Source organism: Acomys minous, assembly GCF_964271855.1.
Source record: "Acomys minous genome assembly, chromosome: 13".
Classification (NCBI taxonomy): Eukaryota; Metazoa; Chordata; class Mammalia; order Rodentia; family Muridae; genus Acomys; species Acomys minous.
In genome coordinates, this window is record NC_140495.1 from 212,631 (window position 1) to 232,500 (window position 19,870).

The following is a 19,870-nucleotide window of genomic DNA, read 5'->3' on the forward strand; positions in this document are numbered from 1 at the left end:
CAAAAATAGGAGTGTTCCACGGGGAAGTAGATGGCTGTATATGACCTGCAGTCAGTTGCTCATTGGCAAGCATCTTGGCAGCCTTCAGTTTTTCTTTAGAAAGGGGCCATTGCTCAATCCACACAGGATCATCACTCTTCCAGGAAATAGCAGTTGGTGCTATAGGAGGCTGCCTTACAATGGCCCCTAGGGAAAATTTCCCAAACCCTGTCTATCCGATGACTGCCAAGCTGGGCCTAGGTCATCGGATACTGGAAAATTGCGTTCCCTGCAAGCGTTTTCCCAATCCCTGGCCCTAGACAGAATCCCTAGTCTGCAAGCATTCTTTGCACAGGCTGCGTAGTCAATGCAGCCCCCATACCCTCCAGGATATTCCTTCCCCATAGATTTACAGGAATACTAGGCAGCTCATATGGTTGAAAAGTCCTGGAGTGGCCTTCGTCATCCCTCCATGTTAAAATCTTAGAACTCCTCATAGGGGCTCTTGCTGTGCCCACACCCTGAAGTTGAGTGCTGGTAGCTTGCAAAGGCCAAGCGTTTGACCAGTGAGTCTGGGCAATAACGGAGGAATCCACTCCAGTATCAAGCAAACCCTGAAACTTCCTACTATTTATAGCAAGGGTTAACATGGGTCAATCACCTGAGGTGGAAACCCAGCAAGCAAGAGGTCCAGTGGACTCAAATTCTTCATCTGACCTGGATGATTTTTAAAAGGGATTGTTGGTCTTAATTTTAGGGATAAGCACAAGCTGAGCAATACAGGCACCCTGGGAAATGACAGTAACCCCTTTAGTTGCATAATTTTAATCTCCCCCATGCTATCTTCATCATTTATGCCAGGAATCACACGTACCCCTTTCATGGCAGCACTGCTTCTTCCAAGTAACAGTCCCAAGGTTCCTGAAGGTAGGGGCCCCAGGACTCCCGTACCTATAGCCTGGCGTCCCATTTGAGGAGTTAGTATGACTCGGGAGGAGGCACAGAGGTCCAATCCTGCCCTCCCTGGGGTGCCTCGGACAAGGTCCCGGACAGGAAGGGATTTCTTTGCGGGACAAGTTGTATAGAAAGGGTGACTGTTCGAACATTCACTTGGGCAGGTGTCTGCAAGGCTCTGTACACTGCCTCTGCAGGGCCCGAGTGGCCCATTTCCTGTTTCCTTGTAGGGGGTTTTCCTGGACTTCATTTAAAACAGCGTCAGCCTTCCCAAGGTTTTCTTTCACTTTCCTATCTTCGCTAAGTAAAGCGTCTCTCACTAACCTCCAGAGAGAAAAGGTAGCTGCAGGAGTCGTCTCTGGGCCTTCCTTACCTAAGGCCTTTTGCAAATCTGACTTTACCTGGTCCCAATCAGAAAGATTTAGGCCCCCAGAGACTAAAATCCATGGGCTGCTCTGTTCTATAGTTTGAATAAAATCTCTTGTCATCTTACACTTAATGCCGGCGCCTTGTTCCCTAAGCAGTTTCACTAGTTTCCCCACCAGAATGGTGGAAGAGCTAGTGGCACCCATGCCAATACACCCGTGTCTTACCTCCAAGAGGCGCTGGCCAGCTTCCCCGGGGAATCCATCAGACTTTCCCTGCTTTCCGTATCTCAGTGGAACCTCCACTTTCAGCACCCGCGCTGCTTGTCTAGGCTACTCCGAGGGTCTGCAGATTGAAAAGACTACACAACAATGGGTCGTTAGTGCTAAGAGAATGCCGTTTATTGGGAGTAACAGAACTGCTTATATAGGGGAGGAACTAGCAATTGAACAGCACTGTGGAAAGTCCCCAAGAGGGAGCAAACAAAGGGCCAAATAATGCTACTCAAAACAAGAAAAATGAAGGCAATTAGCAGAGCACAATGTTTAAACTGCAGACAAAAACAAGTAATAGTCAGTACCAGCACAACTGCAGCTCCCCACAATTAAAGAGCAAACAAAATAGTCACACAACAGGAAGAGGGAGCCTTGCTTCTATTTTAGGAACCATAAGACCAGAGCAACTGCCACCGCCCAGAGGAGGTGTCCAGTGTAACAGTCTGGGGAGCACCCTGAAGCAAAGCATGAAGACTCATGAGGTAAGGCTAAGGTTAAGTCAGCAGCTGCCCTGAAGGCAGAAAGAAGACGCTTAGACGCAATTCTGTATGTAACTCAGAGCTTTTGGGGGATTTGAAGCAAGAAAAGGCAAATCCAAGTTCTTTCTCAAAAGCTCGTTCTAACGTTATGTGAGGAGCAGCACGTGAGATAAGGACACCAGTGAAGGCACCAATGCAACCATGTAAGGAAGATAACACAGAACTTAAGACTTGGACGTGTGCATGGCTCACAAGTAGATACTAAAAGAACCTGCAACTTGTCTCTAAAAAGCATGAAATGAGCACTCTTCTCATACTTTCAAGTTGCGTCCAAAGCAATTTCTTTTTTTTAAATATTCATTAACATCCACATTAATGTTTCAGTTGCTGCTGTTTTTACAAGTACAAAGGAGGCCTTTTTTGTTGTTTTTCAATGTTTGTTTAACTTACCCTGTGATTTATTCTGCTTTGAGATGGGGTCTAATGATACAGGCCCTACCTGCTCTGGACCCCACTACATAAATGAGGTTGTCTGCTGATTAGCAGAGATCTGCCTACCTCTGCCTGCCTAGTGCTGGGATCAAAGGTGTGTATCAGCAAGCCTGGTTAGTACTGAGACTTACCATCCCTTGCGTTCTATTGAGGCACAAAATCATACCAAGCTCAGGACCTGCTCACTGCAGACCACAGGTACCCAAGGTCTCCTGTGATGAATTTTCTTCTCCTGCTTCATCTCCAGGAGCCAGGCCCTGTGCAGTACACTGCTACAGGAGTTCACCACAGAGAACACTCACTGAGTACCTGCTCTAGACTCAGTCTCACCAAACGCCTTTCACCAAAGAACCAGCTCATCAGTTGGCTAACCAAGCTGGAAAATGGTGTCTTCAAGCTATGGGTGAAAAGCATGTCCAAGGTCACATGACTAGCAGAGGCACAATTCAAACCCACATCTAAACACCTTGGTCCTTCCACTTCAGAAGCCATTAAAGACTGTGCTTGACTATTCAATAGAAGTACATGCAGCCACTGGAACTTATTAACAGTGACTGGTTGTTGAGAACAATTTTGGGGGTTGTTTTTCCTATTCAGAATCTTAACCGTTGAGATGTAATATGAATAAATTAATAAAATAAAATTTAAAAAAAGAATCTCTGTTTTCAGCTGGAGTTAAGGCTACAGAGTTACATATTTAATGCACATTAACTCTGAAACTTTGTATGTTTCTTCCTGAGAAGACATAGAAATTCATCTTAAAAGTGATTCCCATATTTTTAAGATGAATAGGCATTATTTACCATAAAAAGGAGTAAAGTTTCATGACAAGATACACGACCTACAAAACACAAACAAGAAAACAGTAATTAAAGAAAAATGACAAATAACTAGCTAAGCAATGCCCGAGTGGCCCTGGATTGAGAGCTTCAGGTTAGCTTCCATATGTCCCACACAGGCAGCACCAGGAGGGCGGCGAGGAGGCCAGGCGCAAAAGAACGGAAGGCCCGACCGACGCAGGCGCAGGAGGCCAGAGGGAGCTAGGACTCACCTTCCGGGCCGCCCCAAGCCACCCACGCGGGGGACCCAGCCACAGCAGCCCACGCTCCCTCGCTGCCTGGACCAGTTCAGCCCCTTCCCACCGCCTCCCGCCCCTTCCCACCGCCTCCCGCCCCTTCACCGCCCCCCTCCCCCTCCCGCCCTCCAGCTCGCCCGGCTCCCCGCCCCGTCCTACCCCTGCTGCGCCCGGCTTGCCCGAGCCACGCTGTCCCCTCCCGCCCGCACCCATGGTGGGCAGCGCGTGGGCCGGACGGGACTGTGGCGCTGGCGGGACGTGGGAAGAGCAGCGGCCCATCCTGCTGCAGCGACATACTGGTGCCTGGATAATAGGTTTACGACCCCGCAGGGTCTGCTGAGGCACGAAAGCCAGGGCATGGCACCTGCAACTGATGTGCAGCGGCACGTGCTGCAAGGACGCACCTACTTGCACGTGCTCCTTTTGCACCCACTAAACAAGCCCTGACATTAGTACAAGAAAAAAATGACAAATCATAGAGAGCTTTGGGTCACTGTTCAGATAGCAAACTATCTGTCATTTTTTCATTTTGGAAGCTGCTAACCTGCACTTCCTGTCTACTCAGGTAATTAATTTTCTTCCTTCTCAAGTCTCTGATAGGTTTGAAGACCAGACAGTTTAGTCTTACAAATAAGCTTAGTTGGGGGTAAGATGTTTTTAGTTCTAGATAGATGTGTTAAGTTGGTAAAGACGAGATGTGATAGATACAGATTTACACTCACCAAGATAGCAAGGATTTTCTTCAAGGTTGCCAAATACAAATAGCCAAAACACTATGAATGTAACATTTATATAATTCCTATTTCGTGGTTCTTCTTGCTGTAGGTAATTTATTTTATATATGTATAGTAATATAAATGTATATACAAAAATAACAAGAGTAAATTGATTACACACAACCTTGGGATTTTGTTCTTATATCCACTCCTCATGGTCCCGCTGCACACCTGTGGCAAACTGGGACACTTAAATGGATTCCTTCAAAATTGTTGCCTCATATCCCTCCATAGTTGTCTCTCTAAGCCTTACAGGTATTCCATAAAGCACACAAGGACAAACTATTGTGGAAAGACCTCATCAAACTTTAGAGGAATGCATTACTAAATTACAAGAAGAATTTAAATATAGTTTTCCACATCATATTCTCCAGCATGCTCTTTTTGTGATTAGTCGTTGTCAATGGAAAGGCCCCAGTGTAAGTCTTCTCACAAGATACAGATTATATTGATCTGACCTCATGGCTTTCACCCACCTGGGCAGCAGAGCCAACACCTAAGGTGTGTGTGTGTGTGTGTGTGTGTGTGTGTGTGTGTGTGTGTGTGTGTGTGTGTGTGTTGGGTATTAACCCTTTCTGTTCCAGCCCAGGACCTACAGTCTCAGAGCTTGTGCCCCCATTTCTGGGTGAGCTATTACCTGTAAGTCTGAACCAGGCTTGGTCGGATGGCCCAGGAACCTATGCTTTAGATATTATTACTAATTCTCTTACTCGCCTAAGAGATTTGTTGCTGCTCTCATGTTAGGAATGACTGCTAGGATCTGTCACAGCCTCTGCTACTCCATTGGCTCCACAAACGCATAATACAGAACATATTGACCTGCTTTCTAAGAATGTTTCATTATCACTTACTACGCAGGAGAATATTGATAAAAATTTAGAGGGCAGAGTAAATGCATTAGAAGAAGCAGTTTTGTTTATATGCAATCAGATTCAAAATATTAAGGTTAGATTGACTGTTTCTTGTCACTCACAGTTTAAATAGATATGTGTTACCCCAGTTCCATATAATTCATCTAAAGTAACATGAGGAGCAGTTAGGACACATTTGCATGGCCTAGGGATAACTGTGATTTGGCAATAAATATACAACACTTGCTTCAACAAATTGCAGCTGTAAGCTCAGATCAGTCAGGACCTATCTCAGCTGAAGAAGTTGCAAATACATTTTGACAGACTCTAACATCCATTGTCTCGGGAAGGGACTTTGGTCGTCTTTTATTACTAATTCAGGAATAATTCTGGGAATTGTTCCAGTTTTAACTCCTGTTCTTCCGGTCATCTTCTGAAGGCTAAAAGAATGTTCTACATGCCACACAACAAAAATCTACAAACTTTTAAAGTTATTAAACCACAAAGGGGGAAATGACGTAGCCATATCATGACTCTGGAAACAGTCAGAGTCATGAAGCCAGCACAGCTGTTTGACACAGTTCCAGCAAAGCTCAGCAGATTGCTACAATCGCTGTTTATCTGTAACTTTTGGGTTTTGGTCTCTTGGTGTTGCATTATTGGGGACCTTCTGCATTATGGTTCAATTTATGTCTTCTTCTGAGACAAATTGTGTCTGAGTCTTTTTAGAGAAACCTAAAGTTAACTTTATCTGGCCACGATTTGGAAGTCTTCCTTATACCCTGGAGATCACAGACAAGTGCATAGCTAGGCATAGCTAGACGAGGCAATTACTCCAGGAAGCTTCTTGGAGTAACTGGCCCTGAGCTAACTTATACATTGTAGTTGCTGTAGGGTAAACACAGACAGTTGACAAACTCTGACTGGCCAAGGGAATAGGTTCCAGATTCAAAGGTCTCTTTTTATTATAGGCTTAGAGCTCTCTGAAAATGTAGTATAAAGATAGGGGGTTATACAGGGTACATCCCTGGAGGAATAAAATTCAGTAAGTAAGATACATTGAATAAAATAAACTTTTCCTACTGTATAACATGGATGATGAAACACAGTAAAAGGAGTTAGGTATGAGTATTTGTTATTCACAAAAAGACTGGTTCAGATATTTTCTATCTGGAGTGCTCTCAAACTCCAAACATTGCCAGCCTAGAAGCAGGCTGTCATATATAAAGTGTGTTTGCTTTGGAGGAGACAGTCTTTAGATTCTTTAAATAGAGTTACAGTGCTAATAATAAAAATAAAATCTACCCTGGTTATATTTTCTAATTGTAACTGAACTTGTAACCCTGGACATGTAATGAAAATTCAAGCACTGTACCACTTACATAACCATTGCAGTCCCTTTGTTCTGTGAGTCAGAGCCATGGAAGCAGCCTGATTGGGAGCCAGCAGAGGGGCTACATTCACCCCATCACCTGACTCCCTCCCTCCCCTTACCCACTTCTTACCTCCTGTAAGCAAAGAGCTCCTTGCAGGGAAGACACCCCTCCCAGAGAGGGCTCAGACCCAGGAAGCCCCCGCTCCCAAGTTCTGCATCTTGATCAGCAGTCAGCAGGAAGAGACTGTGTCCACACATATATCAGATCCCAAAGCCCAGCCCCACAGTGACACACTTCCTCCAACAAGGCCACACATTCTCCAATAAGGCCACACCTCCTAATAGTTGCCACTCTCTATGGGCCAAGCATTCAAACCCATGAGAGTGGGGGCTCCATTCCTATTCAAACCACCACAGTGGGCATGTTGGAATTTGAGCCAATGCCTTTATAAAAGAGTTTTTTGATGAGAATAGAGTCACACACACACACACACACACACACACACACACACACACACCACACACACACCCCTATGTACATTTGTCTGTGTTCTACTCCATGTATCTTAACTCTCAGTTGGATGGGTACCTGACTCACTTAGGAATCTCTTTCCAGGGAATTTGAAACAAAAAACAGACACAGACATCTCTCGGTGGCATGTAGCGTTGGAACCTCTGCATGAAGGGGTCGGGGTGGGGGCCCAGTGTGCATACACCTATAACCCCAGAGCCAGGCACAGCAGCTGTGCACACGCCTATAACCCCAGAGCCAGGCACAGCAGCTGTGCACACGCCTATAACCCTAGAGGCAGGCACAGCAGCTGTGCACACGCCTATAACCCAAGAGCCAGGCACAGCATCTGTGCACACGCCTATAACCCCAGAGCCAGGCACAGCTGTGCACACGCCTATAACCCCAGAGCCAGGCACAGCTGTGCACACGCCTATAACCCCAGAGCCAGGCACAGCTGTGCACACGCCTATAACCCAAGAGCCAGGCACAGCTGTGCACATGCCTATAACCCCAGAGCCAGGCACAGCTGTGCACATGTCTATAACCCCAGAGCCAGGCACAGCAGCTGTGCACACGCCTATAACCCAAGAGCCAGGCACAGCTGTGCACACACCTATAACCCCAGAGCCAGGCACAGGAGCTGTGCACACGCCTATAACCCAAGAGCCAGGCACAGCTGTGCACACACCTATAACCCCAGAGCCAGGCACAGCTGTGCACACACCTATAACCCCAGAGCCAGGCACAGCTGTGCACACACCTATAACCCAAGAGCCAGGCACAGCTGTGCACACGCCTATAACCCCAGAGCCAGGCACAGGAGCTGTGCACACGCCTATAACCCAAGAGCCAGGCACAGCTGTGTACACGCCTATAACCCCAGAGCCAGGCACAGCTGTGCACACGCCTATAACCCCAGAGCCAGGCACAGCTGTGCACACGCCTATAACCCCAGAGCCAGGCACAGCTGTGCACACACCTATAACCCCAGACCCAGGCACAGCTGTGCACACACCTATAACCCCAGAGCCAGGCACAGCTGTGCACACACCTATAACCCAAGAGCCAGGCACAGCTGTGCACATGCCTATAACCCCAGAGCCAGGCACAGCAGTGCACACACCTATAACCCAAGAGCCAGGCACAGCTGTGCACACACCTATAACCCAAGAGCCAGGCACAGGAGCTGTGCACACGCCTATAACCCCAGAGCCAGGCACAGCTGTGCACACGCCTATAACCCAAGAGCCAGGCACAGCTGTGCACACGCCTATAACCCAAGAGCCAGGCACAGCTGTGCACACGCCTATAACCCCAGAGCCAGGCACAGCTGTGCACACGCCTATAACCCCAGAGCCAGGCACAGCTGTGCACACGCCTATAACCCAAGAGCCAGGCACAGCTGTGCACACGCCTATAACCCAAGAGCCAGGCACAGCTGTGCACACGCCTATAACCCCCAGACCCAGGCACAGCTGTGCACACACCTATAACCCCAGCGCCAGGGGAGAAGAGGACAGGATGATCCCCAGACATGCTGGCTGAGTCCCAGCCTAGCTTCAGGCTCAGCAAGAGGCTGTGTCTTAAGGGACAAAGGCTGAGAGTGATACATGGTGAACTGATGTCCTCCTCTGGCCTCCCTCAGACAGAGATATAAGCCACCCACACACCCGTGTGCACATGCACCACACACAAAAAAGAATTTATCTGTTTTCATGTTTTTGCCATGGTTAGACTGGGAGTTCTCTGGCAAAGAGGGGCTTCAATCTGCTCTGATGACAAATGGACAGTAATCAGAGTGCATTTCTAACCTAGTGAAGGAGCACTCATGTCAGATCCACCTGCAGTGTTCAGAGGATCCTTGACATTTGATGCTCATGCGTGTCTGGCCTAAACGGTTTTGCCAGGATTGTGTCACAGGCAGGTATGGATCGTGTTGGAAGCACCCTTAGCCAATCCTCTAAAATTCGCCTGCTTATGGTGATTTAACGGTATTACCAATGGATTCCTGCTATTATGTGTAATGCCAAGAGAAGCATTTTTGCTAAATTCCATATTTAATTTTTTGGCATTACCAATCAATTACCTCCAAACGAGCCAAATATTTATCTACAATGAATGCTTTAATTTTTCCTATTTGGCTTTTATTTTATTTCAAATTAGGAGTTTGTCTCTTACAGTTAACAATTCCTTCTTTGAGTTCTTTTTTCTGTGTTATTATGTGGCCCTTTTTTGACATAGAGGTCAGCTGAAGTGTTTACTGAGGTTCAGGGTTTTTGCATTTGAATGTTCTTCTAAAACATGTAAAAAGTGTGTGTGTGTGTGTGTGTGTGTGTGTGTGTGTGTGTGTGTGTATGTGTGTGAGTGTGTGTAGATGGAGAGGGAGAGACAGAGAGGGAGGAGAGAAAGTGAAGAGAGGTGGGGCCATGCGCAGGTGCCATGATGGGTGTGCAGAGGTCAGAGGATGAAGGAACCAGCCCCCTTAAGGACCCCCATTAAGGCCAAAGTCTGGGAAAATGTAAAAGTCGGCCTACTCAGTCTTCCCTTAAAGACCGCCATTAAGGCCAAAGCATGTAAATTTCTAGAGGGTCCAGCTTGAACAAAGGACAGACAGGTATCAGATCACTGTGTGTGTGTGTGTGTGTGTGTGTGTGTGTGTGTGTGTGTGTGTCAGGGACAGGAAAAACCTTGAAGAGTCCAACTTGAGTCAAGGTCTCAGTCTGTGCTCAGGGTCCAGCTGGACTCAAGGACAACCAGCTGTGTTTAAATTTTACACTACCCCTCCCCAACTAAAAAAGTTCCTAAATGCCCCCTGTGACTGCTTCAACCAATCTTTTCCATAGGTTAACTTGCCCCTCCACCCATTATCCAACCATCAAATGCCAAGACTTGTAACTCCCTGCTTGCAGCTTTTCTGCCCAAATGCCAACCAATCACATACTGTGAAACTCATTTCTTTGTCTAAAACCTATAAAAGGCCTGTGCCTCTGTTTCTCGGGGTCTGCAGCTTGAAAGAGCTGGACAGACCCCATCACGATGGCTCCATAAATTCCTATCCCTATGCATTTGCATCGACAACGGACTCTCCTAGTGGGGACTCCGGGAATAGAGTAGAGATCTCTCTAGAGGTCTTAGTCTTACAAGGGCACGTTTGGGAATTGGTTCTCTCCTTCTACCATGTGGGTCCTGGGGACTGAACTGAGTTGGTGGGTTGGTGGCAAGTTGCCTTTACCTGCCGAGCCACCTCACTGCCTAAACTTCCACTTTGATGTTGCTCTCCCCAGTTAAAAAAAAAAAAAAAGATGTATTTTTACTATATTTTGGTGATGTGTGCATGCGTGTATTTGTGTGTAGGGTCTGTTCACTAGCTAGTACAGGTGCCCAAGGAGGTCAAAAGGAGAAGCTGGATCCCTGCAGCTGGGTTATAGGCAGTTGGGAGCCACCAAGCAGGGGTGCTGGGAAGTGAGAGCTCCAGTGCTCTGCAAGATCAGTAAACGCTCTGAACTGCTGAGCATTCTCTCCAGCCCCTGACAGAAGATTTTCCTTTAAAACACCACCTACATGTAATTAAATATAAAACAAACATTTTTTAAAAACAAACTTAAAACGGAAATGAAAACTATTTGAGGTGTTGCATACGTAACTCAGTCTTGACCATTTCACACTGTATACATGTATGCAACTAGCATTCCGTACCCGGTAAATATCTATAATTGTGCCAATTAAAAACAGACTAGAAGGAAAGCAAATGGGCAGCAGATGAGTCTCATGTAATTGAGGAATACTCCCAGAATTTGGGTTGTTTGTGAACAACAAGGGATTGAATGGGTTTTGTTAATGAGGTGCTCCTGTTTGAGTGCCGTGGCAGAGCTGTATTTAGGTCCCAGTTCATTTTCCTAGGGTAGAGGTCCAGGAACTAAGGACATAATTCATGGAAAGAGGGTCTGATGTGAGAAAGGTTAATACCTGTGACATACAGCTGCCCCCAGGAGTGCTCAAGGTCATTTTGTCAGTCTTGGGAAATTCTGCATGTTTGTCCTTTTTACATAATGGCATTTGCCTTCCTATGGTACACCATGCCAGAAGCAAGGAGGCTTTGTTGTTGTTGCAGCATATTTTAATTCCTCTTTGAAGGTTTTCTGTTTCTCCTGAGCTTAGTTCTTAATAAATAATGCAAAATCAGTCTTAAACCTTTACTTGTTTTTTAAGTAGTAAAGCATCATCTACACTTACTAGAATAGACTCATGAGGAATCTCAACTCCTTGGGCTCCCAATTGAGAACCTGAGAGAAATACAGCGTGAGAGGAAGTCCAGTAAATGTCTACACAAAAGGCCAGGTGCATTGTTGGGTTTCCTATGAGAAGGGAAGTTAATATTGAGCATCTGGATCTAATGGTGCCAATGGTCATAACCCCAGTGGACAGAACGGCTTCGGTCCGTGATGAAGACAGAATGGAATCTGGATTAAGTATCGTTGGAAAAGGGAATCAAACTTTACTTGTTGTCTGTGGTTTTGCATGAGTCAGTATGTATGCCCATGAGGCTTTTTCTTCCTGGACAACACCAGAGTACCACACGGGCAGGTGCAAAGAGTAATGAGTATCTGGTTTATAAAGTCCTCAGCGGAGTAGCTGGGTATGGTGGCGCACGCCTTTAATCCCAGCATTCGGGAGGCAGAGGCAGGCGGATGCTGTGAGTTCGAGGCCAGCCTGGTCTACAAAGTGAGTCCAGGACAGCTAAGCCGAGGATATACAGAGAAACCCTGTCTCAAAAAACCAAAAAAAGAAAAAATAAAAAAATAAAAAATAAAGTCCTCAGCCGGCCACATCCCTTTCTGAACTCTGTGTTCTCAAGGGTATTAAACAGGAACAGGTGAAGATTTAGAAAAGTCAACTCACACCTTGAGTGGTTTGGTCCTTATAATTATTTCTCAGTAGAACTCTTGTCCAGGGGTCATCAAAGGCCTGACATAACTTCTCAGGCTGAGATTGGCTAAACTTTTCCTCATTAGCAAAGTACCATCTAAATCATGCGAGTGAGAGCATGAGCGTGTGGCTCAGAGGGAAAGCACTGGCCTGGCAGACATGAGCTCCCGGGTTCCAGCTTCAGCCTGATAAATACATTGCAATACTGGAGAGAATGGAAGGATGCAGCCTTGCCTGGCATACATGGTACACGGCTTTGGTGTCAGTACTACCAAATACATAAACAAAGTCAAAGATAAGGAGACAAGAGAGAAAATAAGTTGCACTGGCCTCTCGTGGTGGAGCTGCCAGCTGTTTTCTGAAGTAGTCCATTACAGAGCCTCTGATGTTTACATGAAGGACCCCCTCATGAAATTTAGTGGTGTGGTGTCATAGAGAAGTTTGTGTTGATTGGCAGAAGGTCTGGAGTTACAGCATAGACGAGGAGAGGGGAGAGTCTGAGCCCTGTTTGAAATCCCTGGACAGTTCAATGGCTCCAAGGAAGGTGGGTGAAGATCATGGTGGAGTTGAGAGCAGACAGCACTTCCACCTACGGGAAAGGTCGGCTGCTGCTGCTGCTGCTGCTGCTGCTGCTGCTGCTGCTGCTGTGTTACTGAGGCCAGTTCTCCTCCATGACGCAGTGGGATCATTGGATAGTAACCCCAGGCCCTCCTCTTCATTTTGCTTTGGCACGACAAGAAGGATGTGGTAACTTATTTAATTTTCCTTCTCTTCTTCCTCACTTCCTTCTTTCTAATCTGTTCTTGATAGAGTCTCACTGTACATAGCCTAGGCTAGCCCAAACTCACTGTACATAGCCTAGGCTAGCCCCAAACTCTTGCTCATCCTGCCTCAGCTTCCTCAACACTGCTGGCATTGTTGTTTTCTCCCACCACACTAGGCATTTTTTTTCCATTTTAGTTGAGATGAGATGGTTGTTTCTCCAGCACATCCCTGAATACCAAGAGGTGGAGGGGGGGAGAATAAAAAGGTGCTAGTAAATGCCTGTGTCAGAGAAGGGGATTCCCACATCTCCTAGCCTCTGGCAACAAATGACCTGTTCCCCTTTTCTAAAATGTAATCTTTTAAGAAGCAACAAACAAACTTAATTATGTATTTTTGAGACCAGTGGCTCTTTATTCAGCATAATTCGCTAGAGATTTATCAGCTGTAGCATGCTTCAACGGTTGGTTCCTTCGTACTGATGAGTAATTGTTTATATCTTTACAATTTTTTTGAGATTACAATCACATCATTTCTCTGTTCTATCACTCTAACCCTGCTGTGCATTGCTACGCCCACTCCACCCCTGCCCTCTATTGAGTAACAGTTTCTCAGAGATCTGGCAAGGAAGCTCCTGAAGCAGGGACGTAAACAACTTAAAATAGTTTCAGGATGTCCATGAAACTGACCAGATTTGCCGCCCAGTCAGAGTAAGCAGGAAAACCTGACAGTCCCTCTTAGACCTGAGGAACAGCTGCAAAGAAGGCTCTCAGACGAGCCTAGCTGCAAAGACTCTAAGACCAGACCAACAGCCCCAAAGAAAGCAGAGACAACTGCCCAGAAAAGATTTAGACCAACCGAGTCATTTTGGAGAGGACACTCTCCAACCTGTTGAGCTGCCTGCAGGCTGTGCAGTGTGCTCCAGTTTCCAGTTTAGTGAGCTGTCACCCATGCTGGGTTGGGCTTTGGCAATGGACTGTCCGTGGGTCATTTTTGGGCCTCTACACATTTCCCTGGGGCTGCATGTGGGTGAGAGGCTCTGATCTGCAACTGATTGTGAGCTTGCTCTGTAGAACAATGGGACACTCATATTTCCTTCCTCAGACAGTCTGAGATACTTTTCAGTCTCTAATAGAAGTGATTGTTTTCCAAAAACCCCCACTCTTGCTCTTGCCAGTTAGTGTCCATCTGCACATGTGGGGAGGACAGAGGAAGATGTTCAGGCTTTGACCTCCCAGTCTCTCAACCTGCACCTCACTACTGTTTGGCTGGCTGCCAGCCAGGAAGCCTCATCAGTTTTTGCTTCTCTGTCTCACCCTAGTGCTGGGGTTACACGCAAAAAAAGGCCACACTGCTGGAATCTCATAGTGCTTGGGTGACCAGCACACAAGGGCCATACAGCTGGAATCTCATAGTGCTTGGGTGACCAGCACACAGGGCCACACAGCTGGAATCTCACAGTGCTTGGGTGACCAGCACACAGGGCCACACAGCTGGAATCTCATAGTGCTTGGGTGACCTGCAGACGGGGCCACACTGCTGGAATCTGAACTCGGGTCCTCATGTCTGTGCAACAAGTGCTCTGACCACTGAGCCCTAGTTAGCTGAGTCATGGATGTAGAATGGAGGGATGATGACATCTAATGCATTGTTGGTTTTCTGCATACTTTTTGTCTATGTATTTTTTGTGATATTGAGCATCACTTCTAGGGCCTTACGCATGTTAGGCAAACACTGTCTCCTAAGTTCCATACTTGTATTTTTCTACTACATCACATTCCACAGGAAGGTGACTCTAGCTCAGGCAAGATAGGAACTAAGTGTCTCTTTTCTGTTAAGTTCAGCTCTCCCAAGAACATGCTTGACCGCTCCCTACTCCCACAGGGATGGTGCACAGGTAAAGGGAAGAGCACTCTGCTGTATTAGCATCCACTTACCTGGTGGGGACAGTGAACTGGCAATGCAGCTCAGAGGGCAGTGAAGAAAGGGGCCAGGCTGAGAGCCAAGCACAAGTCTGCTGTCAGGAGAGAGGTATGGGGGAGGGTGAGCTCTGATGGTGATGGCCAGTCACTAAGGAGATCCTACACAGTCACGGTGGACTGGCATTTATTTGTAGGGCGTAATTCGCGGACTTCTAGAAGCAAAAATGGAATGCAGAGAGCGACATCTACTACTTCTACTACTCTTGCAAATTAGAGAAGCCGCAGCTGCTTTCCTCTCCTTTCTCCTGCATCCTCCTTTGTCCTCCATCTTTCCTTGGACTCATTTACTGACCATCTAGATCTTGGGCTAGAAACACAAATAAGCAAAAGAAAGCACTTGGAGTCTAGATCAGCCTTACAGCACCCAGATTTTGCACACAGTGGGCACAGGAGTGGGACAGATGAACTTGTGAGCAAACGCACCTTACCAGTGTGGTGGTTAATCTTTTTGAGCCTGGCTACATTTAGAATCACCCAGGAAACATGCACCTCTCTGGACACGTCTGTGACTATCCATCCTCGGGAGAGGTATGGAAATCCTAACAGCTGCTCCGCCCCCCCCTCCACCCGTGTGCCTCATGCTGCCCACCACACAGTTATTATCTGAGGTCAGCTGCCAAGGAGCACTGGGTAATGGAGAGTATTCAGTGAGCTTCAGAAAACAGAGAATGTTGCAAGCAACTGTTCTTGTCCACAGAGCCCCATGATCCCAAGGTTTGGTGGAGAGTTTTGGTCACCTGAAGAAACTGATGTGTGGATCACCTTTCTATATACAGTACTTAAAGAGAGAGGAGGGAAATTAATTAATGCATAATTGCTATGGAGAAAAACCACCCTTTTTTTGGTTTTGCTTTTTGGTTTGATTATATATATCTCAATTAGTATCTCAATTAGGTACTGTCAGTGTTGCTTCCTCCTGCAGGAGCATCCTTCTGTCAGCCTGGCTTTTCCGGCTGTGGACTGACAGAGAACAGTGGAGCAGTCAGCACACAAGATGACAGTGTGCGCATGTCTGAAGACCATGGTGATGCATAGCATCCTGGGCGTTCATGTCCGTAGAGTATGACCTGGGGCTCTGGACCAGGAGCTTTTCCTTGTGTTTTCTTTTCTCCTGGAGAGGGATGAAGGAGATAGGTCCTTTGACAGAGGCATGTACTCGTAGGGTGCTTGTCATCGCCAGAAAGGCAGTTTTTGGTTTTTTGATAAAGGGTTTCCTTGTGCAGTCCTGGCTGTCCTGGAACTCCCTCTGTAGACCAGACTGGCCTCAAACTCAGGGATCCACCTGTCTCTACCTCCCAAGTGCTGGGATTAAAGTGTGCACCACCGCATCCAAATGCCTGTTTGAATTATAATGTGTAGAAATTTTGATTTATTAATGAGTAAGAGTTTTGCCCTGTATCATTTCCAAAGGTATCATTGTTAATGAAAGTTGGGATTCATTCATTTTTAATGGTAGGGCTGAGAGTAATTGAGAGTATGTGCCCAAGAAGAGACTTGATACCCTATGAGCATATACAGGGGGAGGTAATCCCCCTCAGGCACAGTCATAGGGGAGGGGAGTAAGGGGAAAATGGGAGGGAGGGAAGAATGGGAGGATACAACGGATGGGATAACCATTGAGATGGAACAAGAATAAATTAATAAAAAAATTAAACATTAAAAAACAGAGTATGTGTGTGAGTTTTTCTTTGACTAATAAATCAAATGGGCAAACAGAGGTGTTTTTGCAAGGTGAGGGTATGTGATTTTTTCTGGAGCAGCAGCCATTGTCTAGAACCAGAACCCTAATACACAGTTCTAGACTGGGAGAACTCGGGCTGTAGAGCTGATCCATGGCTGCCACAAAGGCTGTAAGGAGCCCTGTGCTTTCTAAGTATCTTTGGCCAAACTGTCAGTGCTAGAGTATCTGTGCCGATTGGCAGAAACACAAAGTGCACAACCCCCAAAGCTGTTCTCCTGGTTGATTCTCAGCTTTAGGCCTATTTTATGAAAGTGAACTAGAGCCTTGAGTTTATCTCTCCCTTTAGTGAGGTCCTGTTATCAGTGAAACACAAGAGGGTGGACAGTCAGGAGGTATAAAGTCACAAATAATGCAGGAGGCAGTTATCAAGGTGCTGAACCATCAGTGCTGAGGTTGAAACACAGGCATGAAGATCCACATGTGGAAGCAGACCTGTGAACTCTGATGCATGTTTCACACTGTGTGGGAATGGATTTGTCAGACCACTAGGGAGAAGGAAACAGAAAATTGCAAAATGGAAGCTTTGAGCTGTACTGGCAGCTGTCACGTGTATTCTACTTGTAAGCACTCATTTGCCTCAAACTAGTGGCAATTTAGCCAAATGCAGTGGCGCACGCCTGTAATCCAGCACTCAAGGAGGCAGAGGCAGGAGGATCTCTGTGAGTCTGAGGCCAGCCTGGTCTACAAACCAAGTCCAGAACAGGCAAGGCTACACAGAGAAACCCTGTCTCAAAAACCCCAAAAACAACAACAGAACTAGTGGCAACCTGAGGTAATAACTGCAGAGGACTTGAACCAGGTCCCTTTTAGTCAAGGGAGATGGGCTCCGAACTCCATGACCCGACCTCCGGGGTTTGACTAAAACAGGAGGGAGGTCACCTGTTGAGAATGCAGGACACAAGAAAGGAGAACAAGTCTGATTGATCAAACTCTCAATCTTTATTAGTCAGGCAGCAGCTTTTATAGTTCAGAAGGCAGGGAAGCATATTGCTATAGCAACCCAGCTGCAGGCTTTTCTCAAAACATAGGGAATTCCAGACAGGGTCATAATGTCCTGCCACACAGGGTATCTTGCTTTGTCTTCATCTAGCTGACTCACAACAGGGTCGCTCCATCCCTATCTGTCTTTAGTCTAACTGCTGACAAAAACAGGGTCAGCTAGTTTCTGGTGAAAGGCAAGCTCTGGGAAAGACAGAGACTTAAAGGTGCAGACTTAGACAAGATGGTTGAACATTGGCCATATGGCCTATCGTCCCCAACATCTCCAAGCTCCCATAGCAGTCCTTAAAGCTGCAGATTGTTCAAAGCCTTATGTACACTGTTTTTCATATACATTCAGGTCCCTAATGTGCAGTTAAGCACAGAGAGGCATTAACAACAACTAGTAAATAAAATGTAAGGAAATTATAATAGAAAGGTATGAATCAATGTACAAGCTCAAGAACTTTATTTTCTCTCATAACTTTATTATTCTCCTAACATTTTCAGACCATATTGACCACAGGTACCTAGAACCATGGAAAATGGGCTACAGATGGCAGGGAGAGCTACATATCTATTTGTTTTCAAGTTCAAACGCTGGGTGTCTGAAAGCATATAAACTCTATGACGATGAGCCTTTTAAAAAACCAAAAAGCTCTTACTAATGTACAGTCCACTGATTCTGTTTGTCAGGTGGAAAAGGCCTTGAACTGTGCCGAGGCAGCTTTGTCCCTCGTTGCGTGTGGAAACGCAATGGAACAAGGTCCAGTGATCTAACTCTCTATACTTCATGTACTCAGACAGCGGAGCTCATCAGGGAAACTCTGCTTCCAGCAGGAGGGTGTGTGTGGGGAGAAGAAAATAATATACGTGAGTACATGCGGAGAATACTAAGTAAGGAATGGCAGCCACACTATCAGCCACTGGGAACTATGCCCCAAAATAGGAATGTTGAGTTGGAAATGACAGAATTTGTTCTGAAGCCTCACTGTGAGGGACACACACCTCTTCACTTCTACCTCAGCTACCCTACGCCTGACTCTCCTACACTGGCTGACATTTGAAAAGGGACCACACTGTAAAGAATTTGAAAGAATGTTTCGACTATTTCAAGATCCTGTCTAGCAAGTTAGAACACCATAGCTCCTTGTGCTAGGCTGTCTCCTTGACAGAGGCACCTCTGAGAGGCCTCATCCACCCATTGCCTTGAGGCCAAACCTGCCATCTCTGTTGTCCAGAATCACCCCATTTATGACACACTTGAGGCTTGCAAAGCTTGGAGAACAGGCATTGAGAGCCTAGCTGATTGGTCCCCCTGCCTTTGTGTCCTTACATTTATTTATTTATTATTTTGAGATAAGGCTTCTCTCTGTACCTTTGGCTATCCTGGACTCACTTTATAGAATAAGCTTTCCTCAAACTCACAGGAATCTGTCTGCCTCTCTCTGCCTTACTGAGTGCCCGAGTGCTGGAATTACAGGTGTGCACCACAGAGGCTAGCTGCGTCCTTATTTTTACCACCTCTCAACAAAGGAAACCCAATTATTCATCCCCAGTATCCCAGGGATCAGCTGGTGGTTTTGGTTTTGGTTTTGGTTTTGGTTTTTCAAGACAGGGCTTCTCTGTGTGATACACCTTGGTGTCCTGGAACCCCCTTTGTAGACCAGTCTAGCCTTGAACTCACAGAGATCTGCCTGGGTCTGCCTCCTGAGTGCTGAGATTAAAGGTGGGTGCCACCACACCCGACTCTTGCAGCTTAACTGCCAGATGAATTGAACCTCTTGTTATTTAATACTTTAGTATGTATACTCCCCAATTGTTTTTGATTGTTGTATATTAATGAGTAATGAATAATGAAAACAAGTCAGTTATTTTTGTGCCATAGTCTCACTAGGTTGCATGTTTCTACATGTCTTGCCCTCCTCTAATACCCCACCCATCGTCTACACACACATTATAATCCAATAGCGTCCACACGCTTCCCTTGTCTTGTCCTCCTCTAATACCCCACCCCACCCATCGTCTACACACACATTATAATCCAATAGTGTCCACACGCTTCCCTTGTCTTGTCCTCCTCTAATACCCCACCCCACCCATCGTCTACACACACATTATAATCCAATAGCGTCCACACGCTTCCCTTGCCTTGTCCTCCTCTAATACCCCACCCTACCCATCGTCTACACACACATTATAATCCAATAGCGTCCACACGCTTCCCTTGTCTTGTCCTCCTCTAATACCCCACCCCACCCATCGTCTACACACACATTATAATCCAATAGTGTCCACACGCTTCCCTTGTCTTGTCCTCTAATACCCCACCCCACCCATCGTCT

The 19,870-nt window shown here is 46.4% G+C and overlaps 1 long non-coding RNA gene and 1 pseudogene across 2 annotated transcripts in view; one reads left to right on the top strand and one right to left on the bottom strand.

The window, feature by feature from the left end:
- The window catches only part of LOC311580991, a 310,197-nt gene that overhangs the window by 18,688 nt on the left and 271,639 nt on the right, over positions 1-19,870 (top strand). The gene's annotated exons all lie outside the window — the stretch shown is intronic.
- Positions 1-19,870, bottom strand: part of LOC311580259 (zinc finger and BTB domain-containing protein 12-like) — a 52,967-nt pseudogene that overhangs the window by 3,511 nt on the left and 29,586 nt on the right. The window contains exon 3 of the transcript XR_014783540.1: positions 1,527-1,660. The product of XR_014783540.1 is annotated as a zinc finger and BTB domain-containing protein 12-like (transcript). The remainder of the gene's footprint in view (positions 1-1,526; positions 1,661-19,870) is intronic.